The sequence below is a fragment of the Panicum virgatum genome, chromosome 8K (genome assembly GCF_016808335.1).
Source record: "Panicum virgatum strain AP13 chromosome 8K, P.virgatum_v5, whole genome shotgun sequence".
NCBI lineage: Eukaryota > Viridiplantae > Streptophyta > Magnoliopsida > Poales > Poaceae > Panicum > Panicum virgatum.
In genome coordinates, this window is record NC_053143.1 from 48,883,843 (window position 1) to 48,905,967 (window position 22,125).

Genomic DNA, 22,125 nt, shown 5'->3' on the forward strand with positions numbered 1-22,125 from the left:
ATCCACTTCCTAGTAACTATGTTGGCCCCTATAGGGAGAGGCACAAGATCCCAGGTGTGATTCTGCAAGAGAGCATCATGTTCATCTACCATAGCAACTCGCCAATTAGGGTCAGCGAGAGCGCTATGGTAAGTCTTCAGGACGGGAGACAGAGCGGCGACATGGAGGATGGGCCGAGGAGGCATCCAATAGCCTATCTTGGTGCGCGTCACCATGCTGTGCTCATTGCTCACTGGAGGGACAGCCACGGCTCCCTTGGGCAAGGGCGGTGGGCCGTCGGGTGTAGGAGCAGGAGGAAGAGCGCACGGGCGGCGCGAGTACACCTTGTTGATATCACGCGGCGAAGAGACGAACGCAGGAGCCGCGGCCTGAGGTGGGAACCCAGGTGGCGGGCCACGGGGTGCACTAGTGGATGAGGTGGTCGCGATGTCTGATGGAGCCACGTGTGATGCGGGAGACGGGGTACCTGGTGCGTGCCGCGCAGGTAGGACATAGAGCGCGCGCACCAGGGAACCAGGAGGCGAAGCCTGGTGGGGTGCTGAGGAGTCCGCCCTGGACTCCAACGTGGCCACGCGTGGCGCGGAAGAGGGGGTACCCGGCGCGCACCGCGCAGGCGAAATGTAGAGCGCGCGCATCGGTGACCCAGAGGAGGATGCCAGAGGCTCCGAGGCCCCAAGAGGGAGCACGGAGGAGTCCGCGGCTGTCGCAGTGGGACAGGCGGAGGAGGCATCTGGGGAGGAGCCTGCTGGAAAAACTTTGTGCATCGATCTAATAGGAGCGGGCACAACATCAGTAGCATCCAAATACTCAAATTTCGTGGCATGGCGAGAGCCATCACGATCAGCGAAAGGAAAGGAAGTTTCATCAAAGATGACATGCCATGAGATGATGACTCAATTTGTAGATAAATCAAGGCAGCGGTATCCTTTATGATGAGCAGAATAGCCAAGGAAGATGCACATAGTTGAGCGAGGAGCGAGTTTGTGTTGAGCAGTAGAGGAGAGGTTAGGGTAACACTTGCAGCCAAAGACTCTGAGTTGATCGTAAGCTGGCGGTTTGCCCAGAAGGGCAAGGTGCGGCGTGGAGAAGGCGAGAGTCTTGGTCGACAAGATGTTAAGGAGGGGGGTTGCCGTGGAGAGGGCCTCAACCCAGTAGGAGGGAGGCATGGCGGCTTGAAATAGCAGGGAGCGAATGCCATTATTTATAGAGCGAATAATACGTTCAGCTTTACCATTCTGAGGCAAAGTGTAAGGGCAGGACACGCGGAGATGGATGCCCCTGGTGAGGAAGAACGTGTGGGTACTGAAATTGTTGAATTCTTTCCCGTTATCGCACTGAACTGCCTTGATGGAGGCGCCAAACTGGGTGTTGGCGTAGGCAAGAAAGTTGGAGAGCGTGCTGAAAGTGTCAGACTTAAAGCGAAGAGGAAAAGTCCATAAATAGTGAGTGCAATCATCAAGTATGACCAGATAATATTTAAATCCAGAGATGCTAACAACAGGAGACGTCCATAAATCACAATGAATAAGATCAAACTGAAGAGTTGCACAAGACGATGATGCATGAAAGGGAAGATGAACATGTCGCCCCAACTGACACGCATGACACAAGTGTGAACAATCCTCTAATTTAAAAGGGACACTAGACGTGAGTTTCGAAAAACACTCATGACCGGGGTGTCCAAGACGCTAATGCCACAATGGAGAGGTAGCTTGGGCGACAAAAGAGCGAGCTGGTGGGAGGCGTAGAGGGCACAGCGGCCCGGAGCTATTGCACCTAACGATCTCAGTCCGTGATGGAAGGGCCTTCATAGAACAACCAGCGGGGTCAAACTCAACAGAGCAATTGTTATCGGTAATAAATTGGCGCACAGAGATAAGGTTCTTAATAATGTGAGGTGAAACAAGAACATTAGTAAGATGTAAAGAGGAAGATAACTCTGTGGATGAAGCGTCCTCTCATAAGAGAAGACTTAAATACCAACATCAGTCCTAGGAGGCTGATGCACATTTATTACATCAGATGGTTCATCACCGTACAACTGTACGCGGTAATGGGCAGTGAAGCGCCACTATCGCGAGGATTACAACTAAAACCCACACAACTACATTAACTATGAAGAGGGGGTCATCAGAGTCTTGTGCCATACGGCTATCCACAGGCAAGGCTGGGTGTAGGACGGTACCCTACTCGACGTCTTCGGGAACGTAGTCTGGATCTTCTTCTAAAAAAAATTAAGAATGGGGTGAGTAGAAACGTACTCAGCAAGTCCAACCACACCCACAGAGGGGGTATAAACAGAATATAATGCACAGGATAAATCAAGGATAAGGCTAGGGTTTAATTTGCGAAAAGCAATATTTTATGCAGGGGTTCATTTGAAAGAAAGGATTTTGAAAGCAAGTTTTTCTTGTGCCGAGTAACATGTAGTGTTGACCCACACAGGATCCAAGTTTTGAACTGCTACCGGACTCCTCATCCGCCGTAGCACATGGCACAACTGCCAGACACTTTTCCCAAAACAACTCACGCCAACCCATCCCTTCCCAGAATAAACACTAGTTGCGTGACCACACCGTAACTCGCCCAGTACCGTGGGCATGGCTATTCGAATAGATTTTAACTTTGCAGAGGTGTGCAACTTTACCCACAAGCGGGGTACCACAGCTCGAACATCGTAGTGTCAGTGTAGATCCCAACAAAGCCATTACCCACCTTAGCTAGACCTAACTAGCCATCACGGGATCTGCCAAGGGGTCATTGACCTATCACAGAGGTTTTAACTGGGGCATAAGTCACACAGAGCTAATCCCTTCTCCTTGATCACCCGTTGCTCTCAGCTCTCCTGATGGCTATCAGACTAACTAGTGGGGTTTATGCTAAGTCGTTGCCCATTCAACGGTCGAGTGGGTTGCACGATAGTGGAGTCAGGTGAGATGATACACCAACTCGGTCCTTAGTTGTGACAAGATGGATATCTCCCTTCCTTGCTCTGCCACACAGGTACGGGCACACCAATTGGCAAATCACACAGAAATGTCATCCATCCCGTCTAAACTCATCTTTCAAAATTTCATATTTTTCCCTTCCCACACACTCACATATTTTCCTTTTATAAAACAAATTGTATTGAGTTTAACGTCCTAAGCGTTCTAATAGCGATTAACGTCCAAGCGCATTCAGACATTAACCTAGGTGGTCAGGGAATGGTTATAACAAATCAAGGGGTGGCTATCCAACTATATTGGGTCTGATCCACTTAACCAGTCCATTGGGTACGAGTTGATCCACTTAACATGTTAGGTGTACCACCTTGTCAGTACAACCTAAGAGACCATTGTGTCGGCTTAACCAGTCCATTCCAAGGATCACGTCTATTCCCTTAGACTTAAGTACTACTAAGTCTGCTAAAAATTCTACCCCACTTAAATTGATCCTTACCCGTAGACCACCTAGTTGACACTTGATGTCACCTCCAGGCGTCCGGGTTAATAGGGGTGTTTTTAGTAGTACTGTAGGTATATTGTGCTTTTCCACAAAACTCGAGGATATGAACGAGTGTGATGCTCCAGAATCAAATAGTACTGTTGCAAGAGCTGAGCTGACTAGGTACTCACCGAGCACTACGCCCTGAGCTCCTTGAGCCTCCTGCGCGTTGATGTGGTTGACGCGGGCTCGTCCAAATGACTGCTGGGGCTGCCTCATCTGCTGATTGTTGTTGTTGGTATTGTTGTTGTTGCGGATGGGCACTCGGTTGGCACCTGACAGAACTGGCCTTGGTCCATTCATCGTGTTGGAGAAGGCTGATGTAGCAGGCTTGTTCTTGGCATATGGGCAGTTGGCAATGAAATGTCCAGTCTCACGGCAGTTGAAACAGACCCTAGCATTGCTGTTGTTGGTGGTGACCTGGCTTGCATTGCTCTGCGGGGCCCTCATGGTGTTCTGGCTCCTGAGCTGTGTGTTAGGGGCCTGTGGGCCTGTCACCTGAGATTGAGTCCTATACTGCATTGGGGCCTGGGATCATGGTGCAGTGTAGCTGATGCTTCTTGGTTTCTGGAAGCGATCCTGCTGGCGGGACTTGGTTTCCAGAAACTTGCGCTTGTTATCCTTCCTTTCTTCAATTTTGGCCCTTTCTGTAAGAATCGCCTTGTTCATCAGAGTATTGAAGTCAGGATAGATCTGAGGGGTAAGCAAGGTTCGGAGTTCTGGGTTCAGTCCCTTCTTGAACATGTCCTGCTTCTTTTCATCATCGTTCACTTCTTCTGGTGCATATCGGGCCAGCTCCATGAACTGATGGGTGTACTCTTCCACCGACATGCTTCCTTGCTGTAGTGCGCGGAACTCATCCGCTTTGCGCTTCATGGTGGCCAAGGGAATATGATATCGGCGGAACTCCTTCAAAAACTCTTTCCATGTGATGGTGGAGGCATCTTCGGCAGTGGCACAGTAATTTTCCCACCAGGCTAAGACAGTCCCGGTGAGTTGGTGTGCTGCCAGAAGAACTTTGTCCCGATCTTGGCATTCAAACGGCTCGAGCTTCCTCTGGATCATGCGAAGCCAGTCGTCTGCATCCAAGGGGTTGCTGGATCCGGCAAAAGTGGGCGGCTTGGTCCTCAGAAAAGCTGTCAGCTTGTCATTCATGGTTTGCTCTCGTGGTCGCTTGTTAACGAGGGCATTGGCCAGTGCTTCCAGTATGAGGGTCTGGTTGTGTATTATCTGTGCCAGGTCTCCGAGGGGTGGTGGTGGTGGCAGTGGCCCTTCTACTTGATTTTCTCCTCTGTCCTGGCTCACTTCCTGTTCTTCCTGAGGAGGGTTCTGCCCATTAGGCTGTGCTCCTGCATCAGCGGCTGCAGGGTTCTGGATGCGGGAGGCCCTCGTAATGCTTCGGGAAGTCATCTGTTGATCGAGTAGATTGGGATTAAGATTATGTGATGTTTAAGTTGTTTAATTCGTATTTTTAAAAAGGCAGAATCTACCTTCCGCCAAAAAGCACACAAACTAACAGGCACACAAACATAGCAACCAACAAGCGCAAACAACTCTATTACTGCAAGGGAGGGTACAACACGGGGACACAACTAAAATGCATACTACACGTCCGGGTACAGGTTCACTCTTAAGAGTACAACTTAAGCCAAAGGGGCTGGGAGGGTACATCACTGGGATGGCGTCAGACATTATACTCGCGGGGCGAACCTTCTTCTGGGGCAGAGTGTGCGAGTTGTCCTTGCTCGCCGTCCTCTAGGTTTCCAGTTTCCAATGGTTGTGTAGCAGCTTCTCTTTCACCGACGGCAGTAGACCCTTCGGGGTTCTCGGGTGGGGCTTGTGGGGTTCTTAAGAGTGGTCCCCATCCTATAACGGGCGTCCCGAGTAGAACATGGTCTTCCCCAATTGCCGGGACTGGGGTTCCACTTCTGGTCCATTCTTGCATACGCCAGTCTCGGGCTTGCCTGAGGCTCTCCTGAGCAAATGCTTCACTGCTGACCGCGGCTGCGGCTCTTGCCTCGGCTTGGGCTGCTCGTATCTATTGCAGTCTCACCACGAGCTCTGCTTGCTCGGCTCGATGGGTCTGCTCCCTCAGAATGTTGGCTTGCTCGTCAAAGAGCCGATCCAAGGAGGCTAGGTAAGTAGCCACTTGGTACAGGGGGTCTTCTTCATGGCGGTGCCGTTCTAGACTTCTCATGCGTGCTTCCCAAACTGGGGTTCTGATGGCCGGCGAAAAGAACCTCATTGGTGTGGAGGCGAGGTGTCTTTCAAAAATCCGGCATAGATAACGGAGCGCCTTTCTGACGGCCAAGGGATAGGTGTCTTGGTGCCTAAACCCTATAGCGGTCACTCGCCATGGCTGAATGTCGGGGTAATGGTCACTTCTGGCGATGACCAGAATCACCCTGCAGCGGAGGGTACCATGGTGCTCGTACTCTCTGTTGTAGTACCTTGGGCGTTCTGTAATGCCAAGGCTTTCCAGGGCATTGATCAAGAGGCTGGGGAAACCAGGTGCAGCTTGGCAATTGCCCTGAGTCCATCCTTCCCCATCTATCTGAAAACAAAGATAGGGTAAACAAATTTTGCACAAATATTTGGGTACAAGGAGATAGATGGTACTTATTATTATAACATGGAGAGGTACAGTTCCATGGATACACAATTATTAGGATAGGTCTAGCTTGGAGTGCTACTCCTATCATGGGGATTCTTCTTCGATATAGATAGGGTGCTTCTTTAGTGGAAGACACTGGCCCATCGCATCTTCTTCGGTCTGAGTGCCTCTATCCCAATGGGTTTCTTCGGGTTCTTCCTCTTCGGTCTGAGTGCCTCTATCCTAATGGGTTTCTTCAGGTTCTTCCTCTTCAGTCTGAGTGCCTCTATCCTAATGGGTTTCTTCGGGTTCTTCCTCTATCCACCCGCCTATTCCTCTGCGAGCCTCGTATTCTTGCATTTGGGCTTGGAGAGCGGCTAGGGAATATTCGGCGCGTGCGGCTCTTGTCAATTGTTCTTTCAGTTCTTGGGTTGTCTTTTCTGCCCTGTGGATTTGTTGCTTCAATTGTGCCGCTTGCTCGCGGTAAAGTTCATCCAGGCCGGTGAGATAGATGGATAGGTGGGAGACCGTATTTTCCAGGTCTTCTTCTTCTCTTCTGAGTCCTCTCATTCGGGCAATCTATGAGCGTCCTCTTCCTTCAGTGGACGGGAAAAATCCCATAGAGGTCCGCTGAAGGTGGTGCTTGTAGATCACACGTAGATGTCGCAGGGCTTTTCGAGCGGCTTTTCGGTAGGTGTCAGGGAAACGAAATCCAGTGGTGGAGATGAACCAGGGATCCACATCATGGTAGTGGGTGCTCTTTCCCACAAAAATCATTACGTCGCACCGAAGAGTGCCCCTGGAGTCGTACTCCCGGTAGACGTACTCTGGTGGGTCCACCACTCCAATGCGTTCCAAGCTGAGTATCAATAACTTAGGAAGGCCGGGCTCTGCGTGACAGATACCACCAATCCATCCATTGTCAGCCATCTGGAATAGGGCAAGAACCAGTGGTGAGTGTTTGTGTGAAAGAAGTATTAAGGAAGGAAAGGTCCTAGTGTGAAAGGGCCTCAAAAGAGTTTCGCTCCTAGGGTCACGTCCTACGGCCAACCGACGGCTCTGATACCACCTGAAGCATCCCCTCATAAGAGAAGACTTAAATGTGATACCAACATCAGTCCTAGGAGGCTGATGACATATTTATTACATCAGATGGTTCATCACCGTACAACTCTACGTGGTAATGGGCAGTGAAGCGCCACTATCGCGAGGATTACAACTAAAACCCACACAACTACATTAACTATGAAGAGGGGGTCATCAAAGTCTTGCGCCATACGGATCTTACTGCGGGTGTCCCTATCCACAGGCAAGGCTGGGTGCAGGATGGTACCCTACTCGATGTCTTCGGGAACGTAGTCTGGTTCTTCTTCTGAAAAAAAAAATTAAGAATGAGGTGAGTACAAACGTACTCAGCAAGTCCAACCACACCCACAGAGGGGGTATAAACAGAATATAATGCACAGGGTAAATCAAGGATAAGGCTAGGGTTTAATTTGCGGAAAGCAATATTTTATGCAGGGGTTCATTTGAAAGAAAGGGTTTACAAAGCAAATTTTTCTTGCGCTGAGTAACACATAGTGTTGACCCACACAAGATCCAAGTTTTGAACTGCTACCGGACTCCTCATCCACCATAGCACACGGCACAACTGCCGGACACTTTTCCCAAAACAACTCACGCCAACCCATCCCTTCCCAGAATAAACACTAGTTGCGTGACCACACCGTAACTCGCCCAGTACCGTGGGCACGGCTACTCGAATAGATTTTAACTCTGCAGAGGTGTGCAACTTTACCCATAAATGGGGTACCACAGCTCGAACACAGTAGTGTCGGAGTAGATCCCAACAAAGCCATTACCCACCTTAGCTAGACCTGACTAGCCATCACGTGATCTGCCAAGGGGTCATTGACCTATCACAGAGGTTTTAACCGGGGCATATGTCACACAGAGCTAATCCCTTCTCCTTGATCACCCGTTGCTCTCAGCTCTCCTGATGGCTATCAGACTAACTAGTGGGGTTTATGCTAAGTCGTTGCCCATTCAACGGTCGAGTGGTTTGCACGATAGTGGAGTCAGGTGAGATGATACACCAACTCGGTCCTTAGTTGTGACAAGATGGATATCTCCCTTCCTTGCTCTGCCACACAGGTACGGGCACACCAATCGGCAAATCACACAGAAATGTCATCCATCCCGTCTAAACTCATCTTTCAAAATTTCATATTTTTCCCTTCCCACACACTCACATATTTTCCTTTTATAAAACAAATTGTATTGAGTTTAACGTCCTAAGCATTCTAATAGCGATTAACGTCCAAACGCATTCAGACATTAACCTAGGTGGTCAAGGAATGGTTATAACAAATTAAGGGGTCGCTATCCAACCGTATTTTCAGAAGGCAAAATATATGCAATTTTGTAAAACAGGACAATAGGTTGTGTTTATAAAAACTGGGACAAAACATGCATCAAAGGGCGGGATTGAACTTGCCGTCTTCAAATCCTTCCGGGGGTTCCTGATCGAAGTGCTGTCCTTTGGGCTCGGGGTCGCAGAACTGGTCCTCGTTCGCTAGCTCGCAGCACCGCTCCTCGACGGGCTCTCCTTCGTTCACACCGTGATCTACGACATATACAAACAAGCACACAATCAAGAAAAAGAAATAAAAGCTTTATCATTGAGCTCGAATCGGAAACGATTAGGATATGGAGATAGGGGTAATATTTTTGGGCGATTTCCTAATGGCATGGTCAAAACTATGCTAGGAAAGGCGTGGTAAAGTTTCAGGTCGATCGGAGGTTATTGGGTGCCTAGCCGGCGGCCCTGGGCCGCAGTGGCGGACGGGAGGAGGGGAAAAGGGACCAGGCGGCACTTGGAGTCGATCCCCCTCCCAAATTTTAGAGGAGGGGCCCCGCAGGGAGGGGTGTGGCGGCCGTGGCCATGGCGGGCGGGCGGCGGCCACAGGCAGTGCCGGTGGGGGTAGCTCGGAGCGGGCGCTTGTGGGGGAAAGGGAGAGGGAGGAGCGAGAACTCCATCCCCCCGCTCACCTTGGGCGGTGGCGGCTCAAGGAGGTGGCGCAGCTAGGACCAGTGGAGGGCGGCGGTGGTAGGTGTGGAGGCGACGCTGCAGGCCGGGGAGCGGGAGCTGCGGTGGTGGCGTAGCTTGTGGTGGTGGTTGTGGAGCTCGGGGGCCTCTTTATAGCCGAGGAAAGGCGGTGGAGCAGAGGGGCACCGGTGGTGGCCGGCCGACGGCCATTAATGACGCTCAGGGCATCGCGGAGCGGCGTGGCGTACGATTCGCGGCGTCGACGTGATGTCTCGGGCAGCGGCACGGTGTGCAGGAGGAAGGCGAGCACATGGAGGGGCGGCGCATGTGGCTCGGCTCTCGGAGTGGCGAGCGGCGCGGCGGTGATGGCGGCCCTATGGCGTGCGCGTGGAGCGCGTGGAGGCGGCTGGGTGCGGGCACGCGAGCGTGGGCGAGGAGCAGGGCCGGCGCTGGGCAGGCGGCCGCAGCGTGGCGCGGGCGTCGCGGCTTGGTGCGCCGAGCGCTGAGTGCGTGCGCGCGTGCACGTGCGCACGGGCAAGCCGGGGGGTTCACAGGTGCGGGGAGCGGCCGGGGTAGCCAGCGGGCGTGCGCGAGCGTGTTCGGGGTGGCGCGGCGAGCGGGCTGCAGTGTGCGGGAGAAGAGAGAGGGAAGGAAGGGAGGAGGAGAAGGAAAAAGAAAAATGGAGAAAGGAAAAGAAAATGGAAAAAGGGAAAAGGAAAGAAAAAGAAAAAGAAAAGGAGAGAGAGAGAGAGATTCGCGGCGAAAATTTCGGCGGCGACCATGACGTCGGTCGGGCACGCATGGCGGTCGCAGGTGCGTGCCGCGGCTTTGGCGTGAAGCGGTTTGCGCGGAACGAGGGGAACAAAGGGATGGAATGAGGACTGGATTCGGGGGTCGGGACAGGGGAGGATTTCGGGGAATTAGGGTTCAGGGTTTTAGGAGGATTTGAGCTCAATGATGAAAATAATTTTGAAAATAATTTAGCGAGTGATTTATTTGGTAAAATTTTTTCCGGGGTGTCACAGTGGAGCCAGTGGCAGTGAAAGGAATAACGGAGCCGTTACCAACAACAATAGATGAAGGAGTAGGATACCACGGGGAACAGGCATGCGCAAGTATGTGAGGTAGAGAGGTCATGTGTGAAGTAGCACCTGTGTCGAAGTACCATTCGTTGGAGGGAGGACGCAGAAGCCTGCGATTGCTGGTCCCAGGAGGGGAGGCCGGCCATGGGGTAGTACAAGCCAGGGGTGGTCCACTGGCCGGCTCCGTCGATGGTCGTAGGAGGGGCAGTAGCCTGCTGCTACTGCGGGATGATGTACGGCGGTGGCGCCGGGACAGCGTATGCCTGCTGCTGCTGGGTGATGAAGGCCTACTACTGTGGAGGTCGCAGCTGCGGGATCGGCGCCAGAGATGGGTGGGGACTAGGTCACATTTGGATGGTCCCCGTCCACGGGTTGTAGAAGGTGGGCCAAGAGGCCCCTGTCGGAGATGCCTTGGTGCCGGGAGTGCCACCGCCTTGCTGCTGGGATGAAGGAGCAGGGGTCGAGCCGCCGGACCCACTGCCAGTGCCGCCGCCGCCGTCATGGCTCTTGCTGCGATGGTTGGCGAGCTTGCTGATAGCGGCTCTCCCCGGAGCCTGAGGCAGGCTGAGGCTGCTGGGAGGGTGGCGACTTTGAGGAGGCTGTGAGGGCGGCAGCCTGGCCGGCGGGGCACTCACCCAGCGTGAGTTCCTCCAGGGCGAGATCATCTCGTGCCTCCAAGAAGGTAGGGAAGGGGCGGCCGCGACGAAGAAGGGGCCCAATGTGGGCGTAGCGGTCATTGAGACCGCGGATCACGTTGAGGACGAGGGTCTGGTCAGAGATGACCTCCCCAAGCCCGCCGAGGTCGTCGGCCATCTTCTTCAAGTGCCGGCAATAGTCGGTGACGGAGAGATTGCCCTGGACAAAGTTGCGAAACCTCGTCTCGAGCTGCATGACGCGCGTCTCCCGGTTGTCGAGGAATTGCGATTCCATAGCAAGCCAGGCGTCCCGAGCAGTGCAACCCTGGGAGGAGATGACTTCCGTGAGGTCGTCGGAGAGCGTGCCGAGGATCCAAGATTTGACCACACAGTCCATACGGGCCCAATCCGGGGTCATCGAAATGGGAGCGTCGATGTGGACGTGATCCTGGAGGGAGAACTTGCCGAGGGTGAGAAGAAACTGATCACGCCAGCGGCCGAAGTTACCAGAGTCGATGTCGAGGACGATCGAGATGAGGCTCCGGATGTTGTTGACGGCGACACCTGCGCATGCAAGTTGAGGAGGGCAGCAGCCTCGTGCAACAGCATGGCAGCTTGGAGATCAGAGGGGCCGGTGGAAGAGTCCTCCGGGGGCGTCTTGGGTGGAGCGGCGGCTCGTGCAGCAGCCGCCCGCGCTTTGCAAGGGCAGCGTCGCTGGTGCGGGTGGCAGCCGCAGCCTCCTCGGCGGCGCGAGCGAGCTCTAGGGCGGCATTGTACGCAACCTGCCTCTCCTTGACGAGCGCTGGCCTCGTCCGGGAGGACAGGGGCGCCAGGGGCAGGGGCCTGAGGAGCGCCAGGAATTGGCGTCTTGCCGCGGCGCCGGTTGGGGAGGCGGGCTGGGTACCAACCATGCGCGGCATAACGGGAAGCTGGCGCGCTAGGGCAGCGGAAGAGGAGGAATCCGAGGGAAAACCCGAACTCGTGATACCATGAAAGCAAGAAAGGCTCGGGAAATTGGATGATTGATTGAAGGGAGTACGGGGTACATTACATAGGCAAGGATCGTCTAGGGTTTATAGAACATACCCAATCAGTGATGATTCTTGCCTAATATACATCAATCTATCATAAACCACGACAATCAGGCCATTAGGCCGGCGCCCTTAGCCCAGTGGACCTAGCCCAATCTATCACGCTAATACTAAATATATATCATATGTAAATATACTTTCATTCCTAGCCATAAATTCAAAATTCACCACATATAGTCCATTTCATTTATCTATCCACCCATGTTGAAGTAAAAAGCCACGTTACCTCTAAATTTATATTAGCAACAATGTTTCATACTTCACCCAATAATTATGAGTCATGTCCAAATTTGTTATATTATCACATATAAGCGTGTGTGCTGTATTTTATAAATGGAGGCAGTAAAAATAGAATGTTAAAGTTGTAGCAATGCAACAACTACGTTCACTTGCCTTTACTGACCATGTAGACATGGCATAGATACCTCGTAGCAACATCACCTGCTAAACCACTCCTGTATCAGAAAAACAACTCCAAATGACATAGCCAACAAAATACAAAGTGATCATATGTCCAAAACCCCAATACAAAAGGGAACCTACGAACAACAATTCTCGTCACCAACATCGATAAAGAGTAGCAGCGCTTCTCTTTTACATATCTATTTTTATACAAAAGAATAGGTACCAAATAAATACATATTTGGAAACTTCAGAGAATAAACTAAAACTTTGGTAGTCAGATTATAATTTATTAAGCCTCTAAGGTCATTTAAAACACCACTTAAAACAGCACTTCTGAATCTGCCTAACAGCCCATGCACCAATATAGATAAATCCGTATCTCCTAAATTATACAATAAAAAAATATGAAATTTTGCTGGCAGTAAGAACTTTTATCCCTCTACAAAAGTCTTCATAGTTGGAAGAACCAATTCATCCATTTAACCTATACTATAAAGACCAAAAACAATTGAAAATATTTCTTACTCAATTTGGGCCCAGCGTACGCCTCACACTGGACCCGCCTATCGGGACCGAGGGGGGTGGAAGGAGGTGTAGACCTATAAAAACTGAATGTTTGGAGATGTTTCTGCCAAAAACTAATTTTTTTCCCACTCGCCCCAATCCTACCAGCCTGGGTACCCGCTTGCGCTCCTCCCGCCGCGGCCTCCCGCTTCCCGCGCCACCGCCTCCTCGCAACACGTCGCCATCCTTGGGGGCGGCGGCGAAGACTGGGGCCACGGGGATCTCAGCGCCCACATCCTCGTAGGCTGAGCCGTCCGCTGCAGGGGCTACGTGTTCCCGTCCTCGGCGGAAGCCTTGGTGGCCGGGGACAGGGGGATCTGCGCTCGCCGTGGACACAGGCGTCCGCGTCCGCGTCCTCGCCGCGCTCGCCGTTCGTGGCCGAGGTGGGCAGCGGCGGCGGCAGCTGGTGCTGAGTGAGCCGGGCCGGAGGATCGAGATGTAGTCGCCGGCGTTCTACTCGACGTGCACGGCAAATGCAGCTTGTAGGTGAGCATCTCTGGTAGCTAGCTTTTTGTTCGGGCCGTGTTTGATGCAAACTGCCTTTTCCCTCCAAGTGTTTGATCCGAACGGATTCTCAGCCAGCAATTCTTAAGTCACAATTTACATGAACAAGAAACCTAGCTCTGTAAATTCTATCTATCAATCCAACACCCCGTCAATTAATTTGATGTTCGATTTGATCTCTAAGATGTGGTTTCCCTGCATACAGTGAGATAGTAGACAAAATTGGTGGTTTGCATACCTTAGCCTGACATGTTCATTAAATGATAAACGGTAAGTGTGTACAACTGATTTTTAGTAATTTTTCATTATTACACTCGCCATGATGCTAAAAGCCAGTCAATCATCGTGTACAATTTATCTGCATGATCCATTGGCATTCAATCTCTATAAACATCTCGTTATGGTTGCCCAATTCTAACAGCATTATTTTTGCTAGATTCCATTAAAATTGATTGTGTATTTGCATTCAATAAGACAGTAGAATAATTGGATGCGGTAGACCTGAGCCTGGAATATATAATTTGGGCAGTGGAATACATTTGCTTTATATGTGTAGAAAAGCAATTTAACAAAAAAAAGTATTGGTTTATCTAATGATTCATTATTGATTTACACTGAATTTGTTCAACTTCAAGCATCCACATATTATTGAAGCATGACTATTTAAATTTCCATGGCTAATTTCTGTCTAATTCATTATCTTTGTATATGTCAGCTAGCTGCACATTTATCTTATCCAAGCTTCAAAAAGTGGACACATATTTGTTTCATAGTCAGCAGAAGTTCTAATTGAGTTGTAATGGAATTTCCTCCCACACTTGAAGATGATAGAAACTCAAAGAGGCCGCGGATAGAGTCAGACACAACACAATTGGTCGAGCAAGAAAGAATTTTTCTGCAGAACTAATTTTTGCTAATCCACTGTCATCCGTCTTCGATACTTGGTCAACAACTTGTTTTTTGTTATATCATGTTGGCAAATGTCAAGTATATCTGAGGGCAAGCATACCAGGTGAATTTTAGTTATCTTCCGATCAATTTCATCTGTAACTTTTAGATGGCTCTAGAATTTTTTGTATGGTGAAAAGAGAGAGCACATATATTTACAAGTGGGTGACAAGTATGGTGGATCCATAAGTGATAAATGGTGGGCATTCAATGTTTACTAAATGATGTGTGTCGATGTAGCTCGCCATCTAGACCCGGTGTGCCAGCTTAATAAAATGCATGTCAGAACCCCAAGTTTGTTTTAGTTTTGGTAGCACTCTATATCATATCTCCATTTTTGTTAGTGATGAATAATGTAATGTACGGTTGAAAATAATTACAGTCCGGTTTAAGGTTTCAGGCATGCACGAGTGGTAAGTGAAAGCTTCTTTTATCTCAATAGTTGGTTTTAGGCTTCTTTGATCTCAATAATGTATCCATTTTACTGTGTATAATAATGAATTGTTGTTTACTAAATAAAACTTTTATTTATTCTATATTTTTTAAAAATATATTATTGTTCAGTAGACATTTTATGAACATATAAAAATTTTAATTAATAGATTTCAAAACACGTGCAGCACGTGCATATTACTAGTAGATGAAAAACACCAATGAACAGACCTGCCTGTTCTGCGAGGCAAACACGAACAGACAGAATAATCCTGCCATAACTCGAGTTTTACTCCACCAAAAATTGCAATTAAGCACACTTTAGAAAGATAACTAAATTCTCTACAACTTTGGTATTCATTGTGCGAACCAGTTATGCCCATAAAGTGGGTCAAATGGAATAGATCTTAAACTGTCCAGAAATTCATCAGAAAACAGGGTTACAAAGAGTCGACCATAACTCCCAGCATACAGCAACCATGAACGCGATTTTTGCATCAAAAGAAAGATACTCGAGTCTACTACCATAATATAAATTTTCTATGATTTTTATCCTCCATTACACAGTCCTAACTAGCCACGAAATCATCTCTCTCCAGTTTGGAAACTCCTGATTAACAACGATTCAAGATCTACCACTAACCCTGCACACCAAACCCTTCCCTACCATGAACTACCACGCCCAAGCAACCTCAAATCGAATGTACAGTAGAGCTCAAGCCTTACCTAGGGTTTCCCCATGAGAATCCGCAAGGGGAAAGAGGGAGAAACACCGATCTTGCACATCTCCTTGATCCTCTCTTCCTCCTCGACCCGTTTTTCTAGTTCTTTTCCACGATTGATGCTGCAATGGAGGGGATCTAGATGGGGAAGGGAGCAGTGGAGGGAGGAGGGGACGTTCCGGGAGGAGGGTCGTGAGGAGGGGGAAAAAGGGCGGCACCGGTGTCAGCCAGAAGAGGGTGGGGGTATGGGTTACATACCTTTTTTTTTGTTGACTCATCCCATCCATTCATTCTTCGGTTGCACAAAACTTCATGATCATAAATCCGAATATTACATATGAGTAGTCAAACGGAATATTTTTGGCAAGATCTACGCATCCACGGTCACCGATTTTCTATACGAACTACCGATCAAAAAGTCAACTTTTGTCCCCACTTAAAACACCCGGTCAACATATACACCTTTTACACTTTCTAACATAAAAAGCGTATTTTGCTCAAAAGCTCAATTTATTAGTTCATCGACAACCAATCATCATAACATCGATCCAAATATTTCGTGAAGTATGCATGATTAGAGACACTCTAATTACAGCGGCATTACAAGTTTAGCCAGCCATGAAGACCTCCAGGTTCCATGCGTGCACAAAGCAGACATCATAGTAAAGCACAAGGAAGACCTACAGGTTCCAAATCTAAGCCCACACACATGAAATTTCCATGGGAAACTGAGCAGACAACATCACTACTTTGGCGAGCAATTTCAAGGATTCATTCACTAACAGGTTTCAAGTTGATCCATGGGCGAGCAATTTAATCTCTGCAAACATAGTGCAGCAGAGGAACCTTACATCTGTGAGCAACTTATCGCTTGCTCCACTCGAACTTTGCTCCGGTTTTGTTAGTCGTCATCCCAACCTGAGACTGTAATAGAAACGAAATTAAGGTTAGAAGGAAATAAAGCTGGGAAGATGCATGCATGCGTTACAATAACAAGAGAAGGAACAACTGGACTGGAGCCAAAAAAGGGTGGCACAGGGCGGGAAGAAAACCAACACAATGAAGTTTAGAAGAAATGGGATTAGAGAGAAGCAAGGAGTAACTACAGAAGCTACTGCACCTTCATATTGAATATGACGGGGATGATTGGGATGCATTTCAATTGCATGCGTACGCGCAGCCTTGGCTTGCTCCGCCTCCTCCATGCTAGAACCTTCACATTGTAGGTCAGCGATGACCTCCTGCAGCGATGGCAGGTTCCCCAGGCCCAAGTCGAGAACACCATCGCTGCAGGCAATTCCTCTTGCCACCCGCACATAAAACAATGGCCAGACATGAAGCTTTCTGAGCCTTGGCATAGCTCCTTGTTGAAAGACCATTGGCCATACAAATTGCCAGAAGTAACATGATACAAGGTACGGGAACGAACCAGCACCAACAACGAATCCCTGATGGATTCCCAGGTTCTTATTGTCCACCACTAGACTTAATGAGCGGAGAGTGGGCAACCTCCTGAGGGAATCAAGATCGACCTGATGTAGCTCCCTCACGGCGATGTATAGGCAGGTGAGATCCGGAACAAGAAATGGATTCACCCAAGCTAGTAGTGTGGAAAACCAACAGCTGTGTTTTGTACCCAACAAACGGAGATGTCGAGGAGCTACCCAGGCATCCAATCCACCAATGCTGCGTTGACCAGGATCGACTACGATATCTAGTTCCCGGATCTTTTGTAGCTTGTGTAAGCACTCCAACAGCTTGTCGTTCCACTCGTCCAATTTAATCCACAGCCGCCTCAATTCAGTTAGCTGGCCCAACTCTTCTATAATATTTATGGTGGAGCCATCAATGTGTAACAGTGATAGCTGTTCAAGACATGTTATAATGGGGACATGGGTTCCTGATCTTCCATCAGGTTCTGGATAATTCTCGTTGTAAGCGGAGCGAGACACACCGATCCGGCTTCGGATCCTAAGACCCGAATCCAGCAATCTTAGCACCACAACTCCTCTGGTTATCAACCGTGTCACAACCCGGTTGACCTCACCAAGAAGGCTAATCCCTACAAGCGCAACGAAGAACACAAGCAAGAACTCGAAAGAACGCAGCTCAAATGAAGTGATTCTGCAAATGAATGATTAATCTCACGAGTTGGGGTTTCACAAACCGATGAACGGCGACAACTGTTCTTGACAGAATGAATCTAAGCAAAACCCAAGTCTCGCGATGGCAGCGGTGGCTGCTAATAAGGGTTTAGGTCATGCAAGACCCCCTGAACGCGCCTCTATTGGGCTCCAACACGATACACGGGCCATCGGCCCAAAAACAGTGACACGGCACCGGGATAGGTTCTGGACGTCAAATTCCATGGACGATTCCTGTTGACTCCAGATGAATTTGGGCCTGAGACTGGTGCCACCGGAAGCATCTTGAAATTATCTTTCCATCCATATCAAGTGCGCCCAAATCCGACTCCGTATACAACTTGGGCATCCGTTTTAGTGCAGGTTGTTCCTGGAGTCCGAAACTGAAACAAAGTCGAATCGGTTTGGGCCTCCATCTTGATCCGGACGTCATTGCTGGTCGTCCACACCCTTGCTGGTCCTCTCCTTTGTTCCTAAGTATAATTAAATTATTAGGTAGTAATCTATTCTCAGATTCACAATAAACATTATTTAGGAACGAGCTCACCTGCAAGTTCAATTGTCGAGCGCGTGCACGAGTAATAGGACCTTGTATATCATCTTGAGGAGTGTCATAGGAGTGATGTCCTCATCATGTTAGATTTCCAATTCCATTGGGCACTCTTGTAAAATCATCAATGACCAAGCACATCAAATTTCTTAGCTGGACAACACTAGAAGGCAAGCTGGAAATATTATTGCAGTTTACGGCCATTGTTTGTAGAAATTGCAGGTTCCCTATCTCATCTGGGAGCTGAGAAATACTTGTGCCACATAGTCCCAAGTACCTCAAATGATATAGATTCTCAAGGTACTTAAGGCTATTTGTTTCTGAAAGATTGCAATCCTCTAAATCCAGTACCCGTAAAACTCGACAGCTGCCAGCAGCTGGCACTTGAGCAACGGCAGATGGGAAGATAACAACTGACCTTGCATGTTGCAACAGGTTCCTAGTAGCTTGAGCCATTACATGACTTTCCTTGCCATTTTCAAGGGACAACCTCCGAATCGTATTTGATGGAGATGTGTTATCCATATCACTTACTATAGTAACAAATTTTCTTCACATGACAATGAACGGATAAGATCGAGCACCATATCATGTATGTGACAATTATTTACCATACCAGTTAATGAGTTATGTATCGGTTGGATCAGGATCATACTTCTATTTATGAGCTCGTTTAAGTAACAATCACCAAGTTCAAATAGACTCCTTCCATGTCTGTCACATTGGATAAAACCTTCAGCTATCCACATTCTTATCAAACAATCCTTGTCAATATCAAAATCCTCTGGAAACATGCTTAAATGTAATAAGCAAGTCCTCAGATGGCTTGGCAGCTCATAATAGCTAAATGACAAAATATTTCTCATATTCTTCACATCTAGATTGTTTTCGAGGCCAGTACCAATGGAATTGTATACCTCATACCAATCCATTTCATTTCTTGCTTTACATGCTAGCAGACTAGACATGGTAACAACTGCTAAGGGTACTCCACCACATTTTTTTAGTATTTTGTCAGATACTTTGGCCAACTCTTGGTCGGGACATTTGTCAATGTCTTCATTATTGTATTTGTTTTCAGTACCAAACATTCTTCTATATAGTAACTTTTGGGAGTTATTCAAAGAAAGGGGTTTCAGCTTGTAAGCACCACCAACTTTTTCAGCGACATCAAAATTATGAGTAGTTGTAATAATAGTGAATCCAACATCATTATCAGGCAAAGCACATCTGATCATTTTCCATACTGAGATATCCCAAATGTCATCAATAATTACAAAATACCTATACATATGGCAAGTTATTAGCTTGGAATGATTTTAGGTTGGAAAAACTTCTAATAATATTCATATACAAAGATTTGCAAATTAAGCTAACTGGAGCACTAAATATTTTTGTCATTCAACTACAATAGCTAGGAAGCAGCTAGATTAGCATGTATTTAGACAAAATAGGTCCACTCAGATTCTTTGCCAAGACATAAAATAAGTCCAGTCAAAAACAAAGATTGTAGATATTGCTATATTATTTTCACTTAATAATGATGTGAAAAAAAGTATTTATATTTTCTCTTTTAACAGGGGCAAGCATGTACATTTACCTGACAATATGTTGACTTATAGGCCATGTATAGATCTATTTGTGATTTTAGAAATAAAAAAGTCATAATGAGATCTAGACACCTAGGTAATTGGATAGATAATAAATCCCAGGCACCCTTATTATTGTAATCACACTATATATATTCCATCCTACTTTTGAGGTTATAGACGCAACTAACCCTCCAACTATCTCATAATCTATAGATCCAAACAGCCCAACTATTTATACTGTATAATCCAGATTATTTTACTCTATAGCCACTATCCAGATTCTTATAATTTGTACGAGATCCAAACATGGCCTTAGTATTATGAAAGCAAGACGTAGATTATCCTTGGCAAAAAAATCTCATATATGTATTAATAATGTCAAAAACCACATATGAAAATTAAGCTAACTGCACCACTACTAATGTTTTAGTGATTAAGCTGGAATAGCCAGGAAGCAACTAGATTAGCATGTACATAGACAAAATATGTCCACTCAGAATCTTTGGCAAAACATAATAGGAGTCCAATCAGAAAAAAAGATCGTAGATTTTGCTATATTATTTTTACACTCAATAATGATGTGAAAAAGTCAAAGTGATTGTAATTTATTATTTAATAAGTGCCATGCATGAACATTCAGTTGATCATATGTACACTTATGGAATGTCTAGATCTAGGACCTGTGAATATGAAATCGGCTAAAAAGTCTTTATGAGAGCTAAACACGATCTCCCTCCATCCTACTTTTGAGGAAATAAACACAACTAACCCTCCCACCATTTTATAATCTAGAGATTCAAACAGCCCAGCTATTATAATGTATAATCCATAGCATATTCTTTTAATCTATGGCAACTATCAAGAATTTTATAATTTGTAGGACATCCAGACATGGCCATAGTATTATGAATGGAGGACATAAATTATCATTGGTGAAAAAAAATCTCATAAGTAAGTTTACAATAGGAATGATCTCATACCTTTTCTCGTGAAGGAAATCTCTGAGTACTTTTGTGAGCTGACTCTCATCCAATGCTTCTTCATTAATATTTTTGCCAAGATCACAGAGCAAGCCCTTGAATAATTTCTTCAAGTTAGGAGTTTGAGACACTGAAACAAAAGCACAACAATCGAATCGTGCTCTAATCTTTTCATAAACTACATTTGCAAGAGTTGTCTTTCCCAGTCCCCCAAATCCAACAATGGAAACTATCTTTCCATGCTGCTGCATGGACACATCATTCTCTTCTTCTAGAGTCTTGATTAGTTCATCTCTTGCCTCATCAATTCCAACCAGCTCTTTCACCTCAGTGTACTGAGTGAATAAACGTGGATCGATCATGGCAGGCATAGGAACATTGCTGTTGATCTTGTACCGTCCATGCCGCTTGGCTACCTCTTCAACATGGATCTTTATGTCTCTGATTTCAGTAACCATCCCATGGCGAATCTTGGCCTTTCTAAACAAACCAACACTTCTATCAGTGAACTTAATGATGCCATGCAGATTGGCCTGCTCTTTACCCTGGCCATGGACCATGAATGTGTCAATACTGTCCTCTATATCGTAGGACAGCTCCCTCAAATCCCTAGCCCAGATCATGTCTTGAATGTCAAGCCGGTCTGCCGGTGTGGTAGAGACCTTCTCAAGGGCACCCTTCATGCTCTCCAGCACAGATTGGAGAAACCTGATCTCTCCTTTCACCCCCTTTTGCAGATTGTACTCGCCAATGAGAAGTTCATTGAGCTTGGTGATAACGCGTGGCAGTGCACCTGTCACCACCTCCATGGATCTGTCCCTCGGCAAGGGCAAGGAGATAATAAGTTATTGTTTCTGTTTTTCCCCGTGTTGCACAAGGCGTGTCTGAAAGTTTGAATATAATGGACGTGAGGGCACAAGATGTAGGACTCAATAGGTTCTTTTTGATGGGAGTCTGTGGCTGTTTATGTGTCTCTAATGTTACTGGCATGATGTTTAAGTAAATCTAACACAAATGACCAAGAAAATCAAGGGGGGCATATCAAAAGTTTGCCCGGGTGCATTGGAATTGTGCTTCATAATTGAAGTACTTTAGGGATAGGAGGATAAAATTCGTTTGGTAGGCATCATATGCTTTTCGTTTTCATCTTTTTCCTGCTGGCACTGCCATTTCCCTTGTTGATTTATTTATGTGTAATGCCATTTGCTTTCATCCTTGAACCAACTAAAGGAATCTTCTTTTTCTCGAAGCAATACAGATGACAGCTTGTTTAATTACAAAAGTTGGACCTGCTTAAAAGAATTTGATCGAGCATGCATGGGTCATGTGCGTTGCCATCCTGTTTCCG

At 47.4% G+C, this 22,125-nt stretch overlaps 1 pseudogene; it reads right to left on the minus strand.

Moving 5' to 3' along the window:
* Positions 1-16,412: 16,412 nt before the first annotated feature.
* LOC120645876 lies at positions 16,413-21,586 on the minus strand (annotated as a pseudogene).
* Positions 21,587-22,125: the final 539 nt, after the last annotated feature.